Raw genomic sequence first — 18,232 nt, 5'->3', positions numbered from 1 at the left:
TGACACCGGTGAGCTTCCAGCATCATTTAAGTGTTCACAAAGAGTCACAGACAGGGAGCACATCCCATGTGACGGGATGTCACCCAGCAGGATGAATGTGCTGTTTATCTGCTGTGGTTCTGGCAGCACCTTTTTCATGATTTCAGAACGGGTTTGTGGTATCTCACACAGCCATGCTGACTGCCTAGTCAGCTGAAATTCTTTAATGATTTATGTAGTTTCACTTTTGTTATTCATTTCATGCATTAATCCAATGTATATTTGCCAAGTTATGTATTTATGCAGTGGTCAAAGCAAGCTAGTTCAGTGCAGGCCTTAGCCTGTGGAGCAGTTCTGCTGCAATATCTGTGATCCACAGTTTCAGGTACCAGTCTTTGCTCTCAGGCCCACCTGAGCTTAGGGCCCGCTTATTTTACCCTTCCGTGGCTGCTGGCTGTCAGGAGGAAGAAACGTCTTCCTTTTTGAAGACACTGGAATGGAAAGGAGATGATATCAGACACCAGTTGGGGAGTGGTATAAAATTAAGGTTACAAAATAATCTACAGAGACTGGTTTTGAGGGTAAGGTTGGAAACCAGTGGGAATTTACAGAGATCAACCTGGGTGGGCTATGTGAGCACTGAGGACCCTGAAGAATATGAAGCTGAGTTTTTCATTTAATTTTTCTGATAGTGTCTTAACATTTCATACATTGCTTTTCCATGGAACTAAGTGTCAGATAACCCCAGGGAAGGACTGGATCCCTTTGTGTAGGGCTGCAAGGAAGATATAATACTGACAAAGAATAGTCCAACTTAAAATGTGGTCTGTGCTACTAATCTGAGAACAACTCTATTTTTAGTGCACATTATTGTCCTCTGATAGATGCTCTGTCAGATTTCTTGATGCACATCTCTCTGCATAGGATTTCAGCTTGCAATTGCTGATGGAAAATCTACTTCTAAAGATAAAATATTTATTTCCTGTGAAAAATAGTATGAATGAATATATATGGATGAAAAATAGTGAAAAATAGTATGGATGCATGGCTAATGTTATATATAATCGGAAATCTGCCCTGCTTCTCTCCTTCCAGAACTGTATCCTTGGGAGATGAACCATCTTGTTAGACTGTAAATTGTAATGTGCAATAACAACATTTAAGTAATCATTGTAGTAGCTTGATAGTTTGTGGAAGGGCTAAAGGAGGTCATCTGATCTGATGTCTTAAATAACATTAATTGCACATCCCACTAAGAGAGATGGAAGCTGATCTTCAGTAATTGTTTAAGCTTAATTATAATTGGCAGCTTTCACTATCATTCTTCAATGAACATAAGTCAAATTGGTATTTCTGTCACATGAACGTGTATGGAATTTTCTGTGAATGTCACAACATTACAAAATAAAACTAAAAAATATCCTGAAAATCAGCATGCTACAGTAAAAGTCCATCACAATTTGAAAACAGGACAACTTCAGATCATCCTTTGTTTTTAACAAGGATGGACCCTTCTCAGAGGCTGCAAGGCAGGTCAGCTCCATGGCTGACAGATGGTGAGGGGGTCGTGCCAGGTTGCCAGGCAGTACATTGCTGGACTGCCTCTCTCTGGACCATGCTGGCAGTCAAGTCCCAAAGAAAGTAGGGTCCATGGTGCTTCTCCACCAGGAAAATCTTACAGTAGCCACGTCCCGTTCTTACAGGAGAATAGTGATGCATCCTGATGCTTCTAGCCACCTCCACTGGACCCATCAGCTGCTGAGAAAAGGTGGCAGGCACTGCACAACATAGGCAGTGGAGAGCCTGCCTGCACCACAGGCTGTCTGCACGGTGTGACTGGTACCTGGTCTAGGTGGCTGTGTTCTTAAATCGCAGCTAGTGAGTGCTGGCAAAAACTAAGCTTGGCCCATTTAAAACAGCCTTGTAAAGGGGAACCTGCTGTCACTCAAAACTTGTTAGTGGAGCAAGCATCATGTTACATTCCCAGCGATCTTTTAAGTCTGGACATGCTGGAGATGTGGGGTCATAAAATAGGAAACAGTCCACGCAGAACTGTTATGAGCAAATGACAGGTGAGGCCTGGACTTCCCAGAACACGAAAGGGTTGGGAACATCACCAGTGGTTCCCCAGTAGGGTCTGCCACCCTGTATCATCTCGCCTACGTTTGTAGAGTAGACGGGCCTCCCCACCATGCAGTTCCTCAAAAATTGGTGTGTAGTCCCATAACTTATCACCGGTGGGCCTGTTTTTGTCCCTTTCCCCCTTGAAATCTAGTTTAAAGCCCTGACAATCAGTCCTGCTAACTCATGGGCAAAAATCCTTTTCCTCCTAAGAGAAAGGTGTGAGTCAGCAGGCCTCCCGCCTCCCACAGCTGTGCTCTCTGCTGTCATTATGGTACTGGCATAAGAGTGTGCCAGCAGCCTGACACCTGAGTGGCAGCAAGTTCCCCCTGAACCTCTGGTAGGCTACATCAGCTGTGGTGGGTGCTGAAGCCCTTGAGGCCACAGCCTTCTTGCTGGGTGGTCACCATCACTCCAGGGACAACCTGGCCACTCTTCAGCACCCTTCCTCCCCACCCTGCCAGCATTAACAGCTACACCATGCCCTATTTGCCTGCTCAGTTCACCCTCCTCACTCATGTACCATAGGGGGTGCCTTTGAATAACTGGGGGTGTGGGGGTGCTTCCACTGAACACATCAGCCCTGACCGATGTCAATGGGCTCAGCCAGTGACTATAAATAACATGGTGGTTATGCCCCATGTGAATAACCTGCTGGGGCTGCTTCTGGCTCTTCCAAGCCTCATCAGCTACCTTCACCAGGGCTGCCAGGTCCTGGTCAGCTACCTCGAGTGACCTGGATGCAGGAAACCCTCTGCACGCCATGATCCTCCCCTGCAGTGCAGAACATGTCTGCCCAGGAGTTGGTCACCTCGGTGAGTGCCTTTAAAATGGCAGCTCCTTGCATTTTTTTGTGGAACTGGTTCTTAAACAAGTGCTTTGCTGGTCTACTATTTTGCGGTTGCCATCTCCACGGGGGGTTGTCATGACCCCTCCGTCGGTGTTTCAGTCAGCCCGGCAGGTGCGGCGTGCTGAGGCAATTTTTGCTTCCCTGCGCAGCCGCTTCGTGGTGCCCTGCTCCCAGCACAGGGCCGGGCCGGGCCCGGCGCCATGACTGACGGCGCCTCGGCTGAGGAAGAAATTCTTCACTCTGAGCTACCGGGAGCTTCCCATTTTCTTTCTCCTCCACAAGCTGCTGCCATCCCTCGCCCCTGAGAGTAGAAGGGCTTGCGCCTTCCACCTGTTGGAGGCACGGCAGCTTTGCTCGACTCGCTGCAGAAAGCGCCCACTCCCTGTTTCCTGAGGTGCTGCATGTGAAGGAAGGTATCCGGCATCAAAGTGAAATAAATCTTATCAGCCTTGGCGGCCAGGTCACCCGGAGAACACTGAACATGGTGAGGGAAGCCTGTAGTGGACCGCTGCCCCAAGCCAGCACCCCAGCACAGGGCAGGCTCTTCTCCACTTATTCCCATTTCATGGGGTTATAAAGAAGTGTTTTTTGTGTCACTGAGCTCTCTGGGCTGCATCCCCGTGACTGTTAGAGCTGACGGATGCCCAGCCCCTGCTTTCCCCGGTTGTGGTGTTCACAGATCCTGACTACAGCTTCATGCTGTGCTGCAGGTCTCTGCTAAGGCAGCGCTTCTGGTGTGAACTCCTCAGCTGCCGCTCAGCTCAGCTGAGGTGAACTTGCAAAGGAGAAATACAGCCAGAAAGATTTGGAGACCAAGCAGTGGTAAATTGGTTTATACAAACAAATGCACAACTCCCTGCAAACAACGGCCTTCGGATCTGTTAATTGTTTAACATCAGATATTAAAATATGCCAATAATTATATGCCAAGCAAAGGAATTATTCTCCACAGGTAGGGTTGATTTAGGAACCCAAATGACATAGCTTCTTGCATCAATTTGGCATGTGAAGGTTTTTTTTATTTTTTTTCTGAAGAAAAAAAAAACAAAAAACAAAAAACAAAAAAAAAAAAAAAAAAAAAAAAAAAAAAAATAAAAAGCAAACAAAGGCCAGAGAACAACCAGAACAGCAAATAGGTAAAAGCACATAAGAGGAATCTATGACAGTTGCTTTTATTTTGTCAAATTTCAGCTTTGCTCCTTACTTTTTATCTTCTTACTGCTAGTGTGAAGAAACCATAGTGAGTGAAGAAACCACAGCTGACGTGAAGGCAGAGCTGAATGCCTCCCTCGCTATATACTTTTGGTAGTAGCACATGTCTGGCTCATCTGCCTAGTGTGGGCATTTGACAGCCTTGGGGGGCTCCTTAGTTTGATAGTTTCTTTTGGGTCCTTGGGAAGTTAAGTATTTTTCACTGATTCAGGGATGCTTCCACACAGGGAGATGAGCTCTTTTCAAAATTAGGAAGAAGGGGCACTGGGAATGCAGGAGAAGAATGCAGCAGTGACTGAAGCTATCCCGAGGTCATCTTGAATACACCCAACCTCAGACCAACAACATTTGCAGAATACAGGTAGGCTTTGCCCTGTATTGTCAGGGACTGGAGGGAGCAGGCATTTTTCAGGCAGCAGAGGCACTGGTTTACTCAGCCCTGGCCCCCTCCAGCTCCCTGGTCCCCCCCCATCTCCCCACACTGAAGCTTTCAAGCGTTACCTGTAGGCTTGCTAGGCTTTCCTCACTCTTCTACTATGGGCCTCTTACAAATGGCCAACAGATTGCAGTCTGAAAGGCGTCCTGCTCCATCTTGTAGGGGGGCAGCACCATTTTTAGGCTAGAGTTTGAGCCAGACAGGAAAATGCATCTCGCTATTTAACACAACTGTACAGTGGAATTAAGGAATTTATTTGAAGCTTCACCTCTAAGTCCTTATTTAGGAAAACTCTTACTGCCATGAATTTGATAAAAAGTTATTCCCTGATTCTTTAAACCAGTAAAAGGATCGCTTAATTATGTCCAGATTTAGCCCCACTGATGGCTCAAGCTGGGTTGCCTTGGGCTTATTTTTTATTTTTTTTTCTCATAGGATGCAAATGCTTCGGAGATACTCTTCTATGTCAATAAGCATTCTTGTTTTGAGCGTTCTCACATTCCTCCTACACTTCAAAATTTTGCAGCGCATTGTTTTGCGTGACCATGACCTGACCAAAGCACTGTGCTGATCCACCTCCATTGTTCCTCCGTGTGCCAGCCTCTGTGGTGCACGTGTGTGAGCAGAGGAAGGCAGATCCTGCTGCCTGCTTGTGGGAAAGTGTTCTTTTTTAAGAGAGGGTAAACACCGCCTAATTCAGCAAGAGATATTTTTACATTGGAAGCAAAGGAAAAGCAAAATAGGAAGCTTTCTTTTCTCCTGTTTTTTTTTTTTTTGTTTGTTTGGAAGGCTACCGTTTGGAAACTTAGAGAGGACATCCAAGCTGGACCAGTCACTGCAGAAATCTGGGAGCAGCCAGGGGAGAAACGAGCTGCCCTGCTCCTAGAGCAGACAGTTGTGGGGTGAGCGGATCTTCCCAGTGCCCCAGGCCCACATCCATCTTTTCCAGCACTCGCAGCCAGTGCTGCTACTGAGACAGCAGCGCTAGGTTGGTTGGTGGTGGGTTAGGGAGGCGGAGGGTTGGGTTGGAAGCAGCACACTGGGTTTGGGCAGGTAAAGCAAGCAGGAGACAGCCACCATCCTGCGCAGCAGCAGCATCCTGGGACTGGTCAGTGCTGGATCAGAAAGGGAAGGGAAGGGAAGGAAAGGAAAAAGTTCACATCGCGTCCAAGGAGTGGAGCAGGTAGGACAATGTTCAGAGGGGTTGTAGGACTCCAGCGCTTCCTGTTTTCCTGTGGGCAGGAGCTGTGATTGTCACATTATTCAGCTTCTCATCCTGGGAGGAAGACAGTATCAGGCTGCGCCGGGGCAGCAGGATGTTTATGTGACAGACTGAGTCAAGGTACTGCTTTTAATACTCTCCGGAGCAGAGTCATTGGGGGAAATGTACATTTTAGATTATATTTGTTTTTTTTTTTTTTTCTTCTTCTTCTTTTTTTTTTTTTTTTAAAAAAAAGGAGTCATAAACATCCACAGTGCTTTGCAGCTGCCATGCAGGCCGCACAGCTAGCTGCCAGCACCGAGTGCCTTCTTTCTAAAGCTGCTACCCGAGAATTGTACAAGGTGCCGTGAAGTATTGTAATTTACTGAGGATTCACATGGTTAGTGAAGTTCAGTTAAGAAGCTTGGCTTAATTACTACATCAGCTGTTAAACTGGTCATTGTCTGCACCCACACAAGCACCACACCGTAGTAGGGAGGGGACTGAGATGGGACTGGGGTCACAGAAATTGTGAGGGGCTGGAAAATCCTGGATTTTCCCTCACAATTTCTTTCTCATTTATTTATGAAACAACTGTCACCCTGTCTGTTGTGTTCCTTAATATCATGATCCTGCGGGTGGGACTCTCGGTTGGGCGTTGCTGTCAGCCTGGCATCTCTCTCCTTGTGTCAGAAGTCCTTTCCCTTTTTTGGGACTCACAGCTGGGATTACAGCTGCTGCTCCCCATTCAACATTTGGGCAGCTCCTGTTGCTCCGACACTGACCTTAGCCCAAATATTGGGTTCAGCTGTCTGTGACTGCTCTGGACTCATCCTAATGTACACCAGGATTTATGTGGGGAGCCAGGAGGCTGAGGCTGAAACACATGAGGGGTGTCTGAACATCCCAAAACTGGTGCAGGGGCAGGGGGCTGCAGCAAACCCTGGGGAATTGGTGTCATCTTAGCCCTGAGATGTCTGCCCATTGCTCCTGGCCTTTCCCATGGGAATAATGCCGGGTTGCTCGCTGATTTTTCTTGGTTGCTCGTTCAGCATCTTCTCCAATACTCGGAGATCTCTGCTGTTGGGGTGATTTTTAGGGAGAGGCAGGCAGGCAGGCTCGGGCTATCTCCACACCTGGCATTGCGGGATGTTATTGCTTATGGGTGAGTAACATTTCTAGGAACTTGGGAGAGTCTGGTCCCAACTGTCTCAATGCACCAGAAGTGGCAGGGGAAAACAGGTTTAAGATCTGTTTGGTTTATATTTTTTTTTTTCCCAGACAATAACCCACCAAATATTCCCAGGTTGTTTATATTTAGATAAGGCTGTGCAGTGTCCTGTGAAAGGAAAGTGACACATCTGCTGCTCTGGGGGCAAGGCAGCGTGGGACAAACAGACCTGACTGAAGCAAGGCACGGGGACAAGAAGTTGGTGCCCTGGATGCAGGAGGGTGCCTCAAACACAGAGGCCCTGTGCGGGAACACCCACCTGTCCAGGGCCAGGTCTGTGGGGTGGAGCCCCCTCACATCTGTGCAGTGGGATGAAATCTCTGGATACACCCTCCCCTGCGTGCTGCCACACTCCTGGAGACCAAGTGCATACTTTAAATGTCTTTGTGGGAGCAGCCCGGTGTTGCTAGGTACGAGCAGGGAAGTTATAAAAACAACCCCACTGTTTGTGTTTTTTATTTTTATTTTTTTTTGTTGTTGCTCATAGATTAATTGCAGAGCTTTTTGCTTGACAAGGGATTGGTTATGAGGCAAGAAAAAGCTTCTAATTATTCTTCTAATTCTTCTTCATCTTCTTCCTCTTCCTCTTCTTCTTCTTCTGCTTCTTCTAATTCTGCTTCTTCATTTCCCATTGACCATTGCTCTCACCTAAAGCCTTGCAGCCGGCTTTGCCACTGGGAGCAAAGATGAAGAAGGTTCTGGAGAGGCCTGGTGGTGGAGACGAGGTGTTGGGCTCTGCCCCACACACACTGGCCCCTGGAGGAACGGCACACGTTGCTTCTTTTTGTTAAGGGTGGGCAAGCCAGGAGGGAACGGGAGGTGGTCGTGGAGCCTCCGTACCTAAACAGGATTTTTAGCAGCTGGGCAGTATGAGCTCCTCTCACTGCTGGGACTGATTTGGGAGTGCTGCCCCAGCCCTGGACCTTCAGGTTTAACTGGAGCACTGCAATGCCTCTGAAGACCTGGCCATGGGATAGTTTGGCCCCACAGGCTGATTGCTGCAGTACATTCCCACTCCTGTTTTCCCTCCAGGGCAGCCCCTTTGTGCAGAGCGATGTGGGTGCCCCATGAAAGCTGCCAGTGCTGGCTGCACCCAAAAATACTCCTGCTCTGAAGGGGAGAGTTCGGTCCCAGCAGCTCAGCTCTGCCTTGGGTAAGGTGAGCACTGTGCAGGCACCGCCGGCTGTGGGCACTGCCACGAGAGAGAAGCAGCTGTGACAAACCTTACGTCTTGATTTTCATCTGATTCATAAAAGCAATGAAATTGCAGCTCTTTGATACATCAGCATTCTGGGGCAGACCCGAAAGTCTCCGTTTCACCATTTTGCGGAGAAGGGACCGGTTTCCATCAGCGTGAGACTTCCCACGGTTACAGGACACTTCCCCATCCTCTGAAGGGCCAAGGTTTTTCATTCACATGAGAGAAACAGGATTGATTTTTTTAAAGGAAAAAAAATAATAAGAAGTTGTACACTTCTCAGGGAAAACTGTCAAAATCTTTATGTGCCATTAGGAAAGGCTTGCTGGGAATTGAGCAAACCAAAAGCTTTGTGTGTCTGATGGAAACAGTGGCAGTAGGGTGTGGGGAGTGGGCAGACGTGTCCTCCCTACATAGCACGTGTTGTCAGTGTGTGGGAGAGCAAAACCCACGTTGGTCCCATTTTACTGTGCTGCAGGAAAGCTCAGTGCCTGCTGTTGTGCCAAGCCGAGGTTCCCTGCACACTGCAGGGCTTTTATTTTTTATTATTATTTTTCCCAGAGTGTTTCCCAAAGCCCCAGAAGGGGATCCACCCTGCAGCAAGCTTTATTCACTGCACCTCCTCGGGCAGAAGCCCTGAAGCATGCACATGAGGAGGGCCGATGCTCAGCCAAGCACTGATGCTCACCATCAGGTGGAGGCTGTTTTGGGCTGCACGCCCCGTCCTCTGCTTCTGCAGCACCCTGGAGTGTCTCCTCCTGCCCCCAAAGTGAGCTGCAGGCAAAAAAGGGAGGCAAAAACGTGGGGAGCAGGGGGCAGGAATGCATCTGTGGGGCTGTGGTGGCAGCAGCATACAGGAGTGTGGGGGCTGGCCGTGGAAGGGCTGGGAGGGATGACTTCTCCAGCTCTCTCATTTATCTCCTCCTTAGCGAGCCAGCTCAAAGGGCAGGACGCAACTCCAAGCCCGAGAAATTCCTTGTTTTCTTTTGTAAACACCTACCTGAGAAGGATGCAAAGCTTAATGCCACTTCTAAAAATATTCGGACAAAACAGGTTTTCTAAAACAGTTCTGGAAATGCTAAATTTGGTTGTTGTTTATCTGGGGGAGGGGGTCACATCTGCTTTATTATTTTTTCCCCTAAGGCAAAGCAGAAGCAGTGTCAGTACCGACCGCTGCTCATCCTTATCCTTTCTGCTGCTGCACTTTGAAGAGCCCATCAATAATCCTACGGGCAGCAGCTTTCCAGGGAGATGGCCCCACAGAAAAACAGGAATCCCTTATCGGAGGGCAGGAAATTCTATTTTTACACGGGAGTTCAGATTAAAAATAAAAAGGGAAGATCTGCACAGGACTCACGGGCTAAAATTAAATCTTTATATTCTCCTCTCCCCTGCTGCTCTCCGTGTGGGGAAGGCAGCGATGCATGCCAAGAAGGAGGCTGCTGGTGCTGGCTGCGCCTGGTGGGCTTTGCCCTGCTGCAGTTAGCACAGCTGAGCAGCAGGCTTTAGGCTTTATGAGCGTGCATTAATTAAAGCACCCTGAATCTCTGCTGGTGGCACCTTGCTCATTCTGCTGGGGAGCCGCCAGCTCCTTCCAGGCTTCTCTGCCTTGGCTCTGCAGAGCTGCACCGTGTCCCGAAGGCCTTTTTGCTCGGCTTGCAAAAAACAATTAGCACATACCCAGCGAAGTCACCCTGCACGGGGTGGCATCTCCTCGCTGATCACGCCGATGTTTTTTTATCCGTGTGCGGTTTATGCACGTGTGTCATCTGCCGCCTGCCTGGGAAAGCCCCTTGCAGATGCAAATGGGAAGCAGGCAGGTTTCTGAGCTCAGCTGGGGGCTTTTCACGCTACCGGAGTTTCTGTGAGAGATGCTGTGACCCTGCTGGGGGCTTTAAACAGCAGAAAAGGGTTCTTGCTGATATCCCCTGCTGGCTTCATCAGCGCCCAGCCAGGAGCGTGTGCTCTGGGGCTTGCAGCGCAGCAGGTTACGCTGACACAGCCCCAAAAAGCAAGGAGTCACCGAATGTCAGAGAGAGGGATGCAGGAGGTGTTGGGCTAGGACAGCACGGGCAGCCTGGGGGTCTGCAGGCCCAGCAGCAGCTCCTGTGCTCCCCCGGTGCCACACAGTGCCCCTGCACAACACCAGCTCCCATTTCTTCCTTCTGAGAGGGAAAAAGCCAAAGCTGGTCTGAGTGTGAGGACCCAGAAGTGCTCTCCTGCAGCAAAGCTTTGCTCCGAGCCTTTGGCTCACAGCCTCCTTCAAGGCAGGGAAGCCCAGAACAAACAAAACAGCTCAGGGCAGCCTGAGGTAGCCAAATGGCCACCGGACAGAGGCCTGGCTTGCCAGGTGAGCGAGGGTTTGGGAACAGAACTGTTTCACCTGTGCTGCCCTGCCCCTACTTAGCACAATCACAGGAAGGTTGGAAAAGGGAGGAGGGTGCATTTTTTTTTTTCCTTCCCTCTATGGAGAGCCAGGTTGTGTGGAGGTATGAGCGCTAAGGTAAGATGGTTAACTGGGGGGAGGAATGATGATGATGAAGAGGAGGAGGAGAAGGTGTTTGGTGCTGTTTTTGGAAATACTTCACAGTCCCAGGCTGGAGTGGGCAGCTCAGCTTGTTGGTTGTGGTGCTTGCCATGCTGTTGTTTCTAGAAGTTAGCCCTTTATCACTAGCAGGTAGTGTGGCTGCCTTTCCACTTCCTTGGCCTTTTTAGTACCACTTTTTGAATTTTAATGCCACAACATCATTTTCTTCACCAGTCTTCTTACGCACTGAAGCAGGTATGCAGCAAGAGCTACTGCTGCCTTTGCTAGCCTCTGTGGGCAAGAAATTAAACTGTGCTGGGCAAACCCACGAGTGAATAACTGTGTGGTTCGCACACAGGTGAAAGTGAGTGTCTGAAAGCACGAGAAATGCAGGTGTGAGAGCTGTGCTGCATTGTGCAAGCACTCTGCGAGTACTCGCTTCGGTTCCTTGCTGTAAGATGGGGTGGGGAAACTTGATGCGAAGAAGCGATGCAAAACAGTGTCTCTTAAAAAAAAATCCCTGATCAGAAGGCTGCTGTTCCTCCAGGGGGGTGTAACCTATTTCAGTTTTCACACTTCAAAATTAGCTTGTTTGTGCGCTTAAAATTTTTGATTTGCAAAATGTTTCTTGGATGTTTTGCCTGCTTGAAATCAGTTTCACGGCTGTGCAGGCTGCTCCTGGCTCTAGAGAATTTGCTGGTTGTGCGTGTGGCTGGTTTCTGCCTCTGCTTTTCTGAGCGACAAGTTATGGGCTGGATGAAAAACAGCATTTTGAAAAAAGAGGAAAAAGAAACACTTTTACTTCCCTTTCTGGAGTGGGCTGAATTGCAAGTTGATTATTTTAATGAGAGGTGACTTCAGGGGATTAAGTGTTAAAACCTAATGCGTGAATCTGCTAATTGTAGGGGGAGGTACCTCTCATCAGTACTTAATACTTAGTACTGTTGAATAAAATGCGTGTAATGATTTTTTTCTTTTCTTTGAAGAAGAGATATTTGTGAGAACATTTATCCAGAGGTGCTTGTGAGCATGTTGGAGCTGGCTGACCTTCAAGGTCCCTTCTCTGATAAAACCTTTGGGCTGGGGTAGGGGCAGAGACTGAGTTCTCCAGCAGAAGTCCCTCAGGCAGGCCAGCATTTAGGAGGAAGGGTCCGACAGCAACGTGCTCCTGTCTGTGATGCAGCCTGTTAGGCACAGACCTGGTGTGGGACTTGTGTAAAAATACAGCATGGGAGAGGAGAGGGGTCAGGAAAGGACTGGCGGTGTGTGCAGAAATCACCCAGTCACCCCTAAGCAGCAGTGGATGTGAGCCGTGCATCTCACCTGCTTCCCAAGTGGATGTGCTTGGGTTTTGGTTGTTGCTTTTGGAGTTGGTCTCTGCTTCGTGTTCAGCCATTATGCAACACAGCGTGTTCGGGAGAGGCCAAGTAAACTCTATCTGCTTGCCCTTCCTTTTACCAGAAGGTTGAGAGAGTTGATTTTTATTAAAAACCAACAGAACAGAAAAAGCTCCTGCCATCCTGAAACAAACCAGGAAGCTCTTATCAGCCTGCCAGGAAGGCCTGCTGCTTTGTGGAAGTGTTACTGGGCAGGCATTGCTGCCTTCATCGCTTGTTTGCAAAATAATTTATTGTTTTCAGATGGGTGTCAAATCTTCCATGCAAAGCAGGGAAGAGGCCCTAAAGCTGCGGAGGGTGGCTGTAGGAGAAGAGGGCTGAGGGGAAATACCATGGGACAGGATTTGGATTATCTCCCTACATATTTTTACAACGATAAGAATTTCATTGTATTCTGTTGTAAGTTATGATCCTGTTTTTGTTCCCTGCTCAGATCAGGAAACAACAAACCGATGTCTTAAAAATAATAAAAATAAAAATAAAGCCTAATCTTCGGTGACGCGGTCAGTCAGCAGCAGTAACCAAGGGATTCGGGATGATGTGTGAATCGTTACCCTATAAAATGCCGTGTGCTTTTATCCCCAGTGTGTGCGTGTCTCGGTGTGTGAAGTCACCCAGCTCTTACAACCTGTCGGAGGGGCTCGGCTGCTGCTTTCATCCCCTGCTTCTGGTGTGCCAAGAAATACCAATTTTATTCCTCTCCCTTTTAAAATGGTAGCCGTAAAACCAGAGCTCTGTGAAAGGAGGTGAGGATACCAGCGGTCAGTGCTTCTGGAAAATGGGGTGATTCCCAGTTCAAGCTCTGGTCAGGCCTCGCTGGAGCACTGACACGAGGCAGGGTGTAACAGCTGCACTCCTGTGTGAACCCATTATTCCCTCCGTGTGCGCGCTGATCTCTAACAAACCACCTGAAGAAACCTCCCCCAGCGTGCCCTGTGCTGCCCTGACCCCGGCAGCCAAACCAGGGCTCTGCTACCTGCCTGCAGCGAGGCGCCAGCGACCTGGGGATGGGAGCGGGGCTGCCTGCACGCGCCCTGGGCCATGGCCAGTGGTGTGTGGGGCCTGAGAGGTGTGTGGGGAGCATCTCCTCGGCTTCTGTCCCCAGCAGCCCTCCTGGAAGGAAGCGGTGAGAGGCTGTGGGTCTGCCTGTCGCTGTGAAATTAGCGAGGCAGGCTCTCCGAAGGGGACTGCTGGAAATATTTGTTGCCTTAGATTATCCCGAACAGGGCTGGGGTGGAGTTTGCCAGAAAGGACGACGTGTCCCTGTTTGTCACGTTCGCAGTTTATGGTCTCCTGCTCCGCGTGGCTTGTTTCTCCCTCCCGTGGAGGAGATGCCCGTGCCTCCTGCGTTACACCAACCCCTCCTGGAAGCACGAGCAGCCTTCACGGGGCTCTGCTTCCAGCAGCCTGCTCACGCACTGCACCCTGGCTGACTTCCAGCATCTTTCTTTCCTCCCACCACCTCATCCCACCTCCAGGTTGCTGCAGCTCCCCTCGTGCCTTTGGCGGCAGTTCCCAAAGGCTGGGGTTAGGAACAGCTCCTGCTGTGTTGTTTTTGGGGTCCTGCCAGGGGCTGGCTTTCTCTGAGGGACAAGAGGACAATGCTCCATCAATTCTGCCTGTCTCGGAGGGTCTCGCTGTTGTTTTTTCCCCCCAGCACAGGGTGGACGGGAGGCTGTACTTCCCCGCTTCCCTTGCGGGAGGAGGAGGGCAGAGCGGCCTGCGAAGAGGAATTGCTACGAGCAACCACAAACAAAGCCTGGAACGGCTCCTCTCAGGTTCTCCCAGGAGCTTTCAAATTCTGACCCGGGGCAGGGAAGCGCTGCCAAGACTGCGATGATATGGTGCTTGGAGCGAGGTGTGTCAATGATGAAGGGGGAGGGAAAAGCCTCGGCCTTGCCAATCCATAGGCCGCGGGGGGGCTGTGCTCTGCTCTGTGCTGTCCGAGGCCTGAATGAGCATCCTCCCGAGCGTCCTCCCTCATGGACATGGGACTTGTAGGACTGAGAAAGTGCTGGAGCTGAAGGGCTGGGGCGATGGAACCAGCAGAGCCTGAAGGCAGGCCTCACTGCCTCAGCAGCTGCTGTTCCTGCGAGGTGCTTTCAGAGAGAGGAACCATGAATGTCCCAGGGCTGCACAGACAGCTGCAGGCCTGCTGTGATGGTTATTGAGACCATCAGAGGCCCAAGGACTGTGGTCCTGGACGCTTAAAGACACTGCAGTCCTTTGTTTTGTAGCCTTCTCTGAGGGCTGCAGTTGGCGAGATGAGGCGTGTATGGCTTTGTCAAGGGATGGCTGCTGGTGGTAGCACGTGCCCCCTGCCGCAGGCCTTGGCTGAGGCATGTGGGAACCAGGGAAAAAAAAAAAAAGGTCCTTGTGTACAGCAGTGTTTGGTCCCTGGGAAGGACGCAGCCATTTTAGGGCATAATCTGAGCCGTGGTTTCTTGGAAGGCACGATGGCCATCGCCGTCCTCTTCCCATTTGGCAAAAAAATCCAAGGGAACTTTAAAGATAGTTGGATGTGAATGCTGGTGCTTATTTACCTGATGCAATCGGCTGCTTGTTCCATTTAAAACTCTCTCAATGCTTACAGTGTTTGTGCTCCTCACCAGCGCTGGGAGCAGTGGAATGGGTGTGCCGTGCTGAATGTGAGCCATGCCTGCTGGGGCTTTCTTCCACATGGGCAGAGATGAATTGTTTCAAATTATGTTCATCCCACCTTAAATAGTGGCTTTGATACTTTGTCTGCGCTGCCTGAGGGATTTGGGAAGCTACCCAGTGATTGACTTGCCTGCACTAGCTTTGAACTCATTAGTAGGTCAAGTTTCTAAACCGAGCCTTGTTCTCAGCCTGTGTAAGGAGAACAAAAACAGAAAGGTCCCTGAGCACAATGGAGGAAAGGGAAAAAAGATGCTACGCTGCGAAAAATCCACAATAGTAACGTGGATGTTGTAATCAAGCTGTTCCTCTCCTCAGCGCAGCTCTCCACAAGTGTCTCCAAGCACACACCTCTCAAGCTCTGAAGGATGTGAGGTCTTAAAAGCCTAAGAAGAGGTTAAATAGTTAATTGTGTCCCTTGATCTGTGTAAAGATGGAGTCACCTAAACCCTCTTCCTACAGCTGTCCCTATAGTAAGAGAAACACTGAAATAATAGCAGAGGAGAAAGTTATCAATGAGGTGCTCTTAGATGAGTTTTGGAGAAGTTTTTCCCCAGTTTCCCCTGGGCATTGTTGGAACGATGTCAATCTACGTAAGACCAAATCGTCTGTAACTCTGTGTTCCCCAGCCAGAGGCTGTTATCATATGGACAAAACATTAAGGAGCAGCGAGAGCAAGTTAAAGAACAGTTTCCAGATTTAAATCTGAATTTCATTGTTGTACGAAAGTTTACCTCAGAACTTAAGATGATGGAAAAACTGATTCTGACCTTTTATGTTTGATTGCAAATCCCTCTGAACGCCAACGTGCTGGCCAAGTTCCAGCTCACAGAGGTAATGGTTCTTGTTAGACTACACCCCTCCTGAGGCTTTATGAATGTAGTGTAATTACTGCCCTTCCCCTCATATACATGTGTATGGTTGCATAGTGCTGTTCAGCCAAACTCCGTCCACAGTGGAGATCTTCATTTTAATGAAGCCCATAGAGCATGCATGTTCAGATTTTTTTCTCTAAATCGTTCCCAGAAAGGAACAGAAAGAGGGAAGAGCAGCTCTGCTTCCTACCGGAAGAATGGGTTTGTGCTGACCTTGTGAAAGTTCTGCCTGAGGACGGGCAGAGGGGGGTATGAGAGGATCAGAAGAGTGATCCCGGTGTGTTCACATGCTACAACTCCCTACCCACAGCCGTAAGCAAACACATAGGTTCCTCTGTACAACTTCCTGGGGAAACCTCGTTAAGTGGCTGAGAAATGCACCTAGAAAAAGGAAGCACTTCTGGGCACACGCAAACACTTTCGAGAGCGTGGTTCTGTGACCTGGCAAGAACCCCGCACAAGGCTGCACAAACAGCCCGGAGTCCTGGTGTGCTGAGGAAGTCATCATCTTTCCCACGTGTGTGGTGAGCAGTGTGAGGTTACCCTAATAGTCACAACTCCAAGTACGAGAAAGGGGGTGGGGAGTGATGGCAGCTGCAGCTGCTGGCTGTGGAGATGGGCACAGAAAAATGTGCACCTATTAATGAGCATACTATAGGCTCCTATTTTTTTTTTTTTTACTATTATTTTTTGTATAGAGAATCTTGTGATACTTGAGTTACTTTTTACTTCCTAAAGCACTTAATAGGATCGAAATCTTCTGTATGAACTTGTCTGAGTATGGAGGACTGCATGTAAATGGCATCTCTGGAAACAGCATCTACAGTTGCTGTCCTGCTCCCTCCGCTTTGAGAGATGTCTCGTGCATTGTTGCTGACCCACAAAGCAGTAATATTGAGTAACTGTCACTGAAACGCTTCTGGTTTTGTCCTCTGAGATGACCAGGGAAGTTCCACTCTGACAGTGCTGAGTGGGTTTTGAACACGTGCTGGAAGAAACCCCCCTGCACAGTGCTGCGGTCTCGGTTTGTGCACTTGACCTGAGCTGTCGGAGTTCCAGCGTTCGCTGATGTGCACACAGTGCTTAAACTGGGGCCATTGGGTGGGCGAAATGGATTGAGAAGACAGTCTGCTGATTTCTCTCTAAACCTTTGTTTGTTGCCTTGTGCTCTCCACCCTACGATTTCCTCCCTCTCATCCTGTACAAATGCTGAATGGAAACTCTGCTCACACCCTCTTTTTCCAAGTGCTTTCCCAGGACTATTCCAAGTGCTCTCACTCACCCAGTTCATCTCCCTGTCCTGCTTGGGGGATAATGACCACCACAACAAACGTGTAAAGAAAGTGTGATGAAGACAGAAGTAAAATTAAAACTAGCAAGATTTAAGACCAAAAAATATATATATTTTTTGTGTTCATTCTAGATCTTGATGAATCTGTAGCATTTTCATCTGTGACTGGCAGGAGGAAACTCAGTGCATTCCTTTTCCTACCAAAGTACACGTACTTGTTTAGATGTTACCTCTCCACTTCTGTTGAACAAGGTGAACCTTGGGTACAGTTCGACCAGCTACAGCAAGTACAACCCATGCTTGTAAGCAGACTGCCAGAAAAGGAGATGTCTGCAGATGCTAGCCGACCATTCAGCACTGCACACCAGGCCAGCAGGGCAAATCTGTACACGCATGTTTGGGAATGTGCTAAACTCACTTTGTTGCACGCAGAAGTCAATTTTGTCTTTTCAGCTGTATTTAATTTTGTTCTGTAAAGAAATAGACAGATCTGGCCTTTCTTTTTAATAATGTTTTAGGATCAGGGTACAAAAACGGTTAATGTATTAATTTTTAAGACAAGTGATAAATGTAATGCAGTAAGCACATCCTACATACACAATATATTTCTCTATATAATATGAACACAGATATAAAATAAGTTATACTTGTATTGTTTTTTTCATCACAGTAGGAGCTCAGCTTATATAAAGTGACAACAGGAATTGGAACAAAATGCTGCTTTAAAGCAACAAAAAACAGAAGTGTCCGTGCAGGGGTGTGTGAAACAAAGTAGGAAATCTAGGTATTTCTGTCAAAATGGGGTCTTGAAAAGAGAAATTTTATAGAGCATTCAAGAGACAGGGAAGGTCTCTTGGCTCAGGGTAGAGGTTCTGAAGGGAATAAAGTGTTACTGCGTGGTGAGGAGGAAGGTAGATGAAGGCTGTTGACATCTAGGTTAGATTTGTGGGGACACAGGTAGCAAAGCATGCTCTGCCCACTGTGTTGTCTGCTCTCATGACGAACCATCTACCCAACAGTGCTGTGTTCTGTGTTCTCGTCTTTACAGTAAGATTGGGACCCAGTAGCTTTCACTGCGCACAATGAGTAACCATCACTTCACAGGAATGATGAACACCACCCTTGTTCAAAGGCTTTTGAAGGAGAAAACACTATCCTCTTGTGAAACAATCAGTGAGCCTGGGGGTAGAGTCCTGAGTTTCTCCCCTTCCAGCCCACCTGATGTCTGACTCTAGTATATTCTCCTTCCATTTCAC

Source organism: Anas platyrhynchos, chromosome 3 (genome assembly GCF_047663525.1).
Source record: "Anas platyrhynchos isolate ZD024472 breed Pekin duck chromosome 3, IASCAAS_PekinDuck_T2T, whole genome shotgun sequence".
Taxonomy (NCBI): domain Eukaryota; kingdom Metazoa; phylum Chordata; class Aves; order Anseriformes; family Anatidae; genus Anas; species Anas platyrhynchos.
Note: the sequence above shows the minus strand (reverse complement) of the source record.